The sequence below is a fragment of the Pleurodeles waltl genome, chromosome 8, assembly GCF_031143425.1.
Source record: "Pleurodeles waltl isolate 20211129_DDA chromosome 8, aPleWal1.hap1.20221129, whole genome shotgun sequence".
Lineage (NCBI taxonomy): Eukaryota > Metazoa > Chordata > Amphibia > Caudata > Salamandridae > Pleurodeles > Pleurodeles waltl.
Genome location: NC_090447.1, coordinates 1,523,942,945 through 1,523,954,491, shown reverse-complemented (window position 1 = coordinate 1,523,954,491; position 11,547 = coordinate 1,523,942,945). Strand labels below are relative to the sequence as shown.

The following is an 11,547-nucleotide window of genomic DNA, read 5'->3' as shown; positions in this document are numbered from 1 at the left end:
ACTTAACACAGAAACTAAGGGCCTGATCTAGTGTTTGGCAGGCGGACTACCATCTGCCAGAGATCACTGCCAGCCCAGCAGTTACCATCAAGGCACTACAGATTGGTGGGCATCTGCTATTTGTTTTAATGGTAATTCACCAAAACTTACTAAAGTTTTTGTTTTTCAAAAAGTGGGAGTTTGTGATTGAAAACTAAAAACTATTTACCCCCACACACAGGGAGTTTTTCGTCTCGGTATGGGTGTCATTATGTGTTTTCTTTTCCTCTCACTGCCAGGTAACAGAGAGAAAATATTACATCACACTGTTTACCATAATAAGGTGGGCAGTGCTATGCCCTTTGTCAGCTGCCCCCTACTTTGTCGTGCTCTGCTTTCCATCAAAAGAGCCAACAAGTGCTTGTTCACAGAAAGTGGTCAATTCTCCTGATTGTTAACAGAGTAGGAGAACTGCTGGATTGGGAAAAAATCATTCACCATCACCTTTGTGACTAAATACCCTCTCCCCATCAAACTCTAAATCAGGCCATAACATACCCGAAATCAAATACGCACAGAACTGAATTACACACAAACCAAGATATCTGCAATGCAGTCAGTGTCAACAGCAGCTACTGTTAGAGAATCTCATGACTCAGTGGCAAAGCAAACTAGATTTATTAATTGTTAAATGAATGCTCTAAGATGCAAGCCGTAAACAGATTACCACAAATTCAAGTCTAACAAACAAATTCAGTAACAATGTACACATTAAAAAAAATAAAAATAAAAAAAATAACCATACCCTCAGTAGTTGCCTCTACAAAAGCTTTTATTATATACTGCAACCCTCTGTGGGTTCCATAAATGTATTCCTTCCATGGGTTATGCTTAGCATTTTTTAAAGTCTCACAATACTCTCTAAAATGACATGCTGGAGGGTGTGTGTCTAAAATGGCTCCGTAAGAGCTCATCTTCGGAGCTCCAATGCAATTAGCAGGCCGTAATCGTCCCAGAAGGCCCTTCGCTGCCCACCAATATCGGTGCGGATCCCTGCTGGCCACTGGAAAACACAAGAGCCTGGGGGGCTCTCAAAGCAAAAGCGGAGCAAGGACCCTACACTGTGAGCTGTGGCCTGGCTGCACCACCTGCAAAATGGCAGCCATTGCATGCAATTACATGGTGCCCCGTAGAGCAGCCCAGGTGAAACGTGGGCAAGTCAGCTGCAGCTGGCGTTGCGATGCGCCCTAATACTCTGGCGGCAGCACTGAAGAGACCAAGGGGTGGCCCGAGAAGGAGAACAGGTGAGCTCGGGTACAGCAGCGCAACCAGACCCAGGCAATCCATTGAGTGCAGCCGGTGCGTGGGGGGGCAAAGGCCAGGCTGGGTGCCCGCACTGCAGAAGAGATTGTTGTTGAAGACTCCAGCCCCTAGAGGTGTGGGCACATAACGCAGTCCCTTCTGCCGCCCACTATATTTGAGGAGAGGTTCCGCGGGGGAGTGCAAACAACCCGCAGGCCCTCATCTCCTTGAGGACCTATTGAACTGTGGGCAAGATTGGACCCCAGGCCCCTGTGTGTCCAAGGGGGCGAGCCCTGCTCACATCTGACCAGGTGACCACCACAAGCAGAGACAGCAGTTGTACCCCTGGGACCCCTCGCACCTTCTGGAGCATCTGGTGAGTGGGGAGTACCGCCTGCAGGTAGGCAGCTGAGTGGGCTCACCTTTAAGCACCCCGCCACAGCAGGACCCGCGCACTTGTACTGAAGGGAGGTCTCTTAATTACCCACTGCTTCCTCTTGACCAGGGGCCCACTTTCTTGCATCCCCCACATCGCCTCACAGAATCTTAGGACTGTGGGGCCCATCACCGCATGAGGCCCTCCTGACTGCTGGACAGGGAACTGGAGATCCCCTGGCTCCACTTGGGTTCCCCTACCCTGGAGATCACACTGGGTGCTTAATCATACAGTTGGAGCAACTGCACTCCCAAGATGGGACCTCCCCACGCACTCCAATATGCCCTGCAGCTGCGACCTGCATGAGAACCACTGGGTCCCAGCCTGTGCAACAACACTTTTGTGCTCATACCCCCAGCAGGAATTGCCAGTGGGTAGCTACCCACGGAGCCACACGAGGAAATCAGCTACGCTGTACTATGGGGGTTTTGCCTATCTGGTCCGTGGGATCGTAAATGGCATGGACCCTGAGCCAGTCCCCCCTGATTCTTCCTCATAATAAAAACCCAACTGAAGACTGCACCTGACCAAACCACCCATTGATACCCACCTGTGAATACTCTGCACACCTCTATGCAAACTATACTATTGAGCTATCCCGCCTACATGTAGCCATGACATATCAGCGGGACGATAACATTAGGAACTTCTTATCCAAATCACCCCCTAAGCACACTGCCGTCTCCAGGGATCAGGACTCCCCCACCCGGACCCAGTCAGCACACTCGCAGGGGGACCAGACGTAGGTGGAAGCCCCGGTCACCCGGGGCTTCATGGAGGTACTTTTCCTCACCCGCTGCGACGACATTGCAGCCCTGAAGCAGGAGGTAGCCCGAGACATTACAGACATCCGTAGCGAACTTAATGATATGGCCCAAAGAGTAGACACCCTTGAGTGAGGAGGCGACGCCAGGGAGGAGGAATTGAAGACCGGCCAACATCAAATACTCTAACATTATGATCAGAATGCTGACCTCAACTACCACCTCAAAGATCTGGAAAATAATTCCATGGATCTAATATTCGTATCAAAGGAGTACCACTGCAAGCAAACTCTGGCAAGCTAGAAGACTTGGGGGCATATTTATACTCCATTTGCGCCACATTTGTGTCATTTGTCTAACTCCATATTTATATTTTGATGCCAGACCAGTCTATTGGAGTTTGCACCATTTTTCAGATGCGTTAACCTACCATGCGTCAAAGAGATGCAAGGTAGGCGTTCCCATCTAAAAAAAAATGGTGCAAACCTCATTGGCTCATATTTATCCCTGGTGCTAAAATTGCGCACGGGTGGGAGGAGGAGCCAATTAATGGTGCTAAGCTTGCTTTGCACCATTATTTAACGCCTGGGTCAGACCAGGCATTAGGGACCTGTAGACCCATTTCCATAGTTGAACACCATGGAATGGGTCCACAGGTGCTCTCCCCAAGCCCCAGGAACACCCCCACCCACACCAGAAGGACAAAGGAGGATGGGGGGGCCCATCCCAGGTAAGTTGGTATTTTTTTTTTTTTTTAATTACAGTACCATCAAGGGCCCAACTTGGGGCCCCCTGCATGGCATATTGTGCATTGGCCATGCCCAGGGAACCCTTGTCCCCTGTGCTGGTCATTGGAGTGGGGGGCACGACCCTTGTCTTTTCTAGGACAGGAGTCATGTGGTATGGATGGTTTTACATCAGAAAATGACGCTAGGATGGTTAGAGGCATTTTTTTGTCTCTAACCAGCTTAACGTCATTTTTTGGTGCAAAACCCCTTTCTCCCATACCACCACCCCCACCCGGCTAACGTCATTTATTTTTACGCTAGCCCACCCTTTGCGCCGGATTGTGCCATTCCATAAATCTGGCGCCTGGCTGACGTCCTTGAATGGCGCAAGCCAGTGCTATACGTTTTGACGCAAAACTGCGCAAACGCAGTTTTGCATCAAAAAGTATACATATGGGCCTATGTTCATTGACTTTTCCAGCCATATTGTCCCAGCATTGGTGGATAAAAAAAAGTTACACTGGACCGAATGCACAGGGAAAGCCACCCATCCTGGGCTCCCAGGATGCCTCAACACATTCTGAGCTGATTATGGCCACCATTCGCGATCAAGGACCAATCACTATTGAAGGCTCAAAGTTGTGGCATTACCAAGACCGGTCACACTTCAAAGGAAAAAAACTCTGAAACCCGGAACCACCTTCCATAGGGAGAAAGGAGTCAAGTACAAGTGGGGCCATCCGTTCCGGCTCATGTTTTCCTGGCAAGGGAAGATGCAGACAGTCCGCAGCCTGGGCAAAACCACTTTGATAATGGTTCTTGAACAGGAAGATCCCGGATCAACGACACCGCAAAAGCGAAACACCCACTTTCCCTCAACGAACACCAGCAGATGACCTAAGCACTCAGCAAAGAAGAAAGCGAGCAAGCCCACCCCCTCTGGAAGCCGTAGAGAGCATTCTGCTCTGCTGCAGCAACTGCACCAGAGGGAAGTCTCCAGATCCTGTCAAAGACTGACACCCACAGCCAATTTGATTCTTAGCAAGTTGAAGACCAGGGTTGATTACTGGCTCCGGCATGCTGGGACACAGAGAAGACCTGGAGGGGCCTCATCTCACTACAAGATGGAAGTCCACACCTTCTCGATTTTGGAGGCAGAAGAGCCCCCACTATTCACCTCTCCTCCACGACTGACTTCAACCATTGACATGTTCCCCATCTAAGAGATACATTTGTCTTCTAAAGTTGGAGTGGTAGGCTTCCCAAGTTTGTTGTTTCCAACTGTCCCATCGTGCTCTTCCCTGTCTTTGATATGCCACTCCTTCCATGATGCTCCATCAGCCTCATTTCCCTTGAGCGAACCTCAGGAAAGATCCCATGCAGGAAGAAGGAGCGAAGAGCCTACTTCCTCTCTCACAACAATGATTTAGGTACTGAGCCACAACATCCACAGCCTTAATGCACCAGCAAAGCGCCTTGCCCTGATGGCGATGCTGAAAGACTTTCAATGTGGCATATGTCTCTTACAAGAGACACACCTCCATCGCAAAGACTGGCCCCGGTCAAAATCCAAATGGTTTGACAGACAATACTTCTCTTCTGGGCCTGAGAAGAAAGCAAGGGTCGCAATCCTTTTGGCAACCCATTTCAGGGACATGTTCTCCAAACTCACTCTGTTGTAACAGGCCACCTTCTCACTCTATGGCTCTCCGTCCACGCCCGCCACCTCACAGTGGCTTGAATTTATGCCCCCAATGAACACCAGGAACACTTCATACAACAGGCAATTGGGAGGGTCCTCACTTCTCCAGTTGCCTCAGTGTTAACTGGAGGAGACTTTAACCTGGTCCTAGAAGCTCTTGAGGACAGCTCAATTCAGAGGGCTGGCCAGACGGGAGCATACACATCACTGGGTCTCCAGTGGCTGACGGACGTGGGCCTCTTGGACTTCTGGAGGTCGCACAACCCCAAGATGAAGGACTACAGCTTCTTCTCTGCAGCACATCAAACGAACACCAGAATTGACTATTTCCTGATCACCTCCCCACTTCTCCTGCTGGCCACTCACTGAGATTGGTGGGGCGGCGCTGTCAGATCACGACCCTATCTCAATCACCATGCATCTACCCGTCCGGTGCCCACGTTCACACATGTGGTGCCTCAACCCCAAATTACTAGCTTACAAGCCTATGGTCCAAGAGGTCTGTGACACGATACAGACCTACCTAACCACCGATGACAATCCACACACTGCCATTGCCTTTCTATAGGATAGCCTTAAGGCGGTAGATAGGGAAGTCTTTGTAGCAATAGCTGCAAAACTCAGTATGGACAGGCAAGCCAAACGCTCGGCATTGGAGGACCAAGAGAGGGACTTAGAATCATCAATAGACAAGCAGACTCTCTCAAGACATGGTGACAACTTACACTTGCTAGGAAACAACTCAAAGTGCTAGACATGGATGCAGCAGAGCATGCACTGCTCCGGACCAAGTAGAAATATTACTTGCGGGCAAAGAACCTGGGAGGCTTCTTGCCCACTGTCTCTGCACACAACACCACCGTGCACCAAGATGCGGGGATTGCTGCAGACTGAGCACTTCCATGCCAACCTGTACACTGCTGAGTCTCTAGACTTGGCCCGACCTTGGAGCACACAATACAGGCCCTCTTGGCCACCCTACCCTAGAGGGACACTCTCTCTTGGACTGGGACATCATGCCAGATGAGGTTTTGAGAACCACTGGGAGCTCCAGTTAGATAAAGCACCAGGCCAAGACAGTCTCATTGCCGCCTTTTACAAGACATTTGCGGCGCAGCTAGGCCCAGTTCTGACCAGACTCTACAACTCCTTCAGCACGATGGGAGCCCTCACAGCCACTATGAAAGAGGCCATCATCACGGTCATCTCTAACTCATGAAAAGATCCAACACTATGTGCCTCTTATCGCCCTATCTCCCTCCTCAATGAGGATGCAAACATTTTTACTAGAGTACTTGCAGCCAGATTGGGGCCCTATATGCCTGGACTAACAGACCCAGATCAAGCCGGGTTTATTCCTGGACCTACCTGTAGTGATAACACGAAAGGTCTCCTCCACCTCATTGACAAAACCGCCCACTCTCAGGTGCCAGCCCTCTTGATTTCTATTGATGCTGAGAAAGTGTTCGATCGAGTCCACTAGCGGTTCTCCCACTCCAGGTTAGACAGAATAGGCCAAGGCCCCCGATTCCATAATTGGGTATGGTCTAGCTAAGCTGGCCCTACAGCTTGCGTCCAGATAAACGGGATGTGGAACGCACCAAGGATGCCCATTATCACCACTTTTGTTTGCTCTGTACATGGAGCCCCTAGTGGAGTGGATCAGGCATCACCCTGATATAGCAGGCATTAAAACTGGAGGGCAAGCCCACAAGTTAGCGCCCTATGCGGACGATGTATTGCTAGCCGTTATCCAATTGTGTTGTTCCCTACCCCATTGCTGACAGAGCAGGAATCATTTAGCAAAGCATCCAGGTTTAAGATAAACCCATGTAAATCCCACACTCTAAGCACTGCTGTCCGCCAAAGCAAGAAGGCAGACATCGAGACTCTCTACCTGTTTCCCTGGGCACACCAAGGAGTCTCGTACCTAGGCATTCAACTATTCTCCACATTAGGTAAAACCATAACCACACAACTTTACTGCAGAATGTGCGATCCACAATCCAGTCCTGTAGAGGTGCCCCATATCATGTCTTGGTAAAAAAAACAGTCATCAAAATGTCCATAATCCCTAAGATTTTTGTATCTTATGCAAACACTTCCCTTCCAGCCACCTTCCCGTTCCATATACTGAATAAACTGCAGGAGCTTGTGAAGACATACATCTGGGAGGGAAGGTGCCCACATATAGCCAAGAGGCAATCATATTTACTGCTGGCAGCAGGTGGGTTGGGTTTCCCACACCTGGTGCACTATTATCAGGCGGCCCAGCTGTGCCACCTAGTAAAGTGGCAGCGGCCAAGCACTGAGAAACACTGGTGTTTCATTAACCAAGGCATTGTGGGGATACATATAAGGAGAATTCCCTTGCTCCTGAAGAAACACCCCCCTCTAGGAGTTTATATATCACCAGTGGTAAGGGCTACAGTGGAGACATAGGATAAAGTCTGTCTCTCTAAATACCTTTCTGCACTGGTCTCCGTGCTTAAACCGATCATGGGGAACCCAGCCTTCCCCCTAGTGCTACAGGACTCCACTTACCTACCCTGGCAGGAGGAAAACTGTAAACAAGCAGGGAACCTGTTTGATGCAGAGGGACTACTGGAGTTCCCACAGCTCCAACGAGATTATGGCCTTTCAGATGCAGAATACTGGTGTTACATCACGGTCAAACACTGAGTTACACACCTGGAAGAGCACCCATATGCAAGCAGGCCTTTAACACCCTTTGAGAAGTGGCTCATCATAAGGAGTGATGATAAACCCATTCTTTCAGGTATTTATACCTTCATTAATACACACCCTACACACATCACCTCCCCTACTATATCCTCCTCGGCCTCCCCAAAGCCTTGACCTACCCCATACGATCCTGGAAAGGGAAAGCAATTACTTAGCTCTGTGCACCTAAACAGGTCCTACTTTCAAGATTGGGGACAGGCACTATACCCCCACACACACACACACACACACACACACACACAGCTTGTATGAACTCTGGACGCATGGAGAAACTGACAGACTTTGTTGATCATAACCTCCCCAGATTTCAGAAAACCTGGGGCCCCTGTATCCGGTTCCTAGCCCAGGGCTTTCAGGAATTAACATGTCAAGCACACGTTAGAGTGCTGCACCTTACAACCAAGATCCCAGGCCTCATTTAACCTCCTGGAAAGTTACGAAGAACGAACACACCTCCCCCCAACCTGGGACTTCATGGGCAATCAGTTCACCCCCACCTCCTCATTATCCCCCCTCCCCCCAAAAAAAACTGTTGGTTTGTTCTATATTGTTATTATTCATCGCTGGCCACTGGATGTAGGCGAGTGGTTTTGTTCTTCATGAAAAACAATAAAAAACGTTTTAAACCTTAACTTACATGCTGCTCATGTTACAACGTAACTACTCCATCTTGTGCCCTATGTGCTGTGGGCTTTACTCGTCTGGCACCTGTCACCCTTCCCTTGTGGTGCACCCCTGCCCTCAGTACTCCAAGTTAACCTTCCCTTGTTGTGCCTTCCTGTCTCAAACCTGCCATGATTTCCCTCCCAGGAAGCCTGAACCATTGACCCACTTGTTCTGTTGCTATGCAAGTTTAGTTAATTTTGTACCTGCAGATTATCACGTGTCTTTTACGACAAGTTACATTATCTACTGTGACTCACTGAACTGTACCATCATGCACTGTGGTTCTGTTATACTTTTTAATTATTGCTAGTTACTGTTTGCACCTGCCCTCTGCAAGGCCTCATAACCCTTGTATGTAACACATGATCTTCCCCAGGTTCATTGGAATATTCCACGCTTCCAGGTGGTACACATCATTTCTGGAACACCCTTTCCGTCCAGTATTAATGCCCCCTTTGAACAGCATTGGCGCTTTGCCTCGCTTCAGTCCTTTGCAAGCATGGCCCATGCACTCACCTGAGTCACCCAGAACTTCCAGTGCTCTAGTCTTTCAAGGCTTCCCGATGATTCTATGATCCTGGCTTCTGCAACGCTTCCTGTGTCTTCCTTCTTGAGCTACGTTTCCGCGCCCTCTTGAGCTTCTTGCGCCGAGTTTCCTGCCGTCTTCAGATTTCAGTTAAAGTACTAGACTAGGCTTTCCATCAGGTTAGTGCGCACTAATCTGTAGTTAGCAAATAGTCTAGAGACTATTGCTTTGAAGGCGTTAACCCCTTTTTGGACTATGAACATTGTTTAAGTATTTACCGCATTAAGGCCCAGTGCTTTCGACTCTTGCATTCTAGCACTCCGGACTTTACTGTACCCTAACTAAAAGTTTGCCGGTGTGTTTTCTTGACAAGTTGTATCCAGCATTTTGGAAGACACCTTTAGAGACTGAAGTTATTTGCGTTTGAAATCTGAATCTTGTACATTCCACAGTTCCAGAAAAATCTCAATTTTATTATTGAAATGGTTTCTGCTCTCTCATGCAGTGTTTATAATGACGTCTATAAGTGTACATACAATGTAAACAACTGACAGATTAATTTGGAGTTGAGAACCTATGGGTAATTTTCTTCTTTTTGTTTTAAGTTTTATACACACTGATTTTTGGCTGTTTCACATACGTTCTTGTTGCTGATGTATTTTTATTGCATTGAGTGGGGTCTAAAGGCTAGAAGGTGACCTCAAGGCCATGCCTGCAGTGGGGTTTAACCTGTTCTGTGCCTTGGGACGAGATGATCTCGTCCAAGGCTACAGTTCCCCTGTGCCTTGGACGAGATCATCTCGTCCATGGCACAGGGGAACTTGGGGGCGCGCTAGCACGCCCCCCGTGAACCCCCTTCCCCCCACAAGGCGGGGATGGAAGGGGAAGACCTTCCCCTTCCACCCCCGATCCCCCCCACCCCCCCCTGTGATGTAGGCGCGCGAGCGCGCGCTGATTTGTCACAGGGGCCTCCCCCATCGCGCTGGAAGCTCTGCTTCCAGCGCGATTGAAAGAGAAATGCAAAAGCATTTCTCTTTCAATCACTGGGGGAGGCCCGGAGGGGCTTCAAAGGGAAGGAAAAGTATTTCCTTCCCTTTGAAGTCTCTCCGAGGGTTTCAAAAGCCGGATTGCTTGCAATCCGGCTTTTGAAACTCCACTACACACCAGAGATTTTTTTTTTTTTACTGAAATTCACATAAGGGAGCGACCCCTTGGGCAAGGGTCGCTCCCATGGGGGGCATTTTTTCGGAAAGCCCTTTTCTGCCCCCCCCTGGGGGCAGATCGGCCTATTATTAGGCCAATCTGCCCCCAGGGGGGGCAGAAACCTCTAGGCACCAGGGACCATTTGTTTTTTTTTGTTTTTTTCTGTTTCATTTCATTTTTTTAGGTGGGGAGCGACCCCTTATGCAAGGGTTGCTCCCCTTGGGGGAAAATTATATTTAGGCCATTTCTTGGCCTATTTTGATGAGGCCAATCTGCCCCCAAGGGGGGCAGAAACCACTAGACACCAGGGAGTTTTTTCTTTGCGTGAATTTCACGCAAGGGGAGCGACCCCTTAGGCAAGGGTCGCTCCCTGGGGGGGCAAATTTATTTTAGGCCATTTCTGCCCCCCCCCGGGGCAGAAACCTCTAGGCGCCAGGGCAATTTTTTTAAATTTATTTATTTTTTTTTTTTTTTTTTTTAGAGATGGGGAGCGACCCATCAGGCAAGGGTCGCTCCCCAGGGGGGCAAATTGTATTTAGACCATTTCTGCCCCCCTTGGGGGCAGACTGGCCGATTTTAGGTCAATCTGCCCCCAAGGGGGCAGAAACCGCTAGGCACTGGGGATTTGTTTTTTGGCACCAATGTCATGCATGGGGAGCGACCCCGTAGGCAAGGGTCGCTCTGGGGGGGGGGGGGGGGGGGGGGCAGGGGTGGGGGCAAATTTATTTTAGGCCATTTCTGCCCTCCCTGGGGACAGATCGGCCTATTATTAGGCCGATCTGCCCCCAGGGGGGGGGGGGGCAGAAACCTCTAGGCGCCAGGGGAAATTTTTTTTTTGATTTTTTTTTTTGTTTGTTTTTTTAGAGATGGGGAGCGACCCATCAGGCAAGGGTCGCTGCCCTGGGGGGCAAATTGTATTTAGGCCATTTCTGCCCCCCTTGGGGGCAGATTGGCCGATTTTAGGTCAATCTGCCCCCAAGGGGGCAGAAACGACTAGGCACCTGGGATTTGTTTTTTGGCGCCAAAGGGGGAGCGACCCCGTAGCAAGGGTCGCTCCTGGGGAGGGGGGTGGGTGTTAGGGGGGCAAATTTATTTCAGGCCATTTCTGCCCCCCAACCTCTAGGCGCCAGGGGAATTTTATTTTTTTTTGTTTGTTTTTTTAGAGATGGGGAGCGACCCATCAGGCAAGGGTCGCTACCCTGGGGGGCAAATTGGCCGATTTGAGGTCAATCTGCCCCCAAGGGGGCAGAAACGACTAGGCACCTGGGATTTGTTTTTTGGCGCCAAAGGGGGAGCGACCCCGTAGGCAAGGGTCGCTCCCGGGGAGGGGGGTGGGTGTTAGGGGGGCAAATTTATTTTAGACCATTTCTGCCCCCCCCACCCCCCCCAAGGCAGATACCTCTAGGCGCCAGGGTAAAAATTATTATTATTTTTTTGTTTTGTTTGTTTTTTTTTAGAGGTGGGGAGCGACCCATCAGGCAAGGGTCGCTCCCCTG

At 49.7% G+C, this 11,547-nt stretch overlaps 1 protein-coding gene across 3 annotated transcripts in view; it reads right to left on the bottom strand.

The window, feature by feature from the left end:
• LOC138248888 (zinc finger protein 268-like) overlaps positions 1 to 11,547 on the bottom strand; it is a 104,505-nt gene that overhangs the window by 54,813 nt on the left and 38,145 nt on the right. The gene's annotated exons all lie outside the window — the stretch shown is intronic.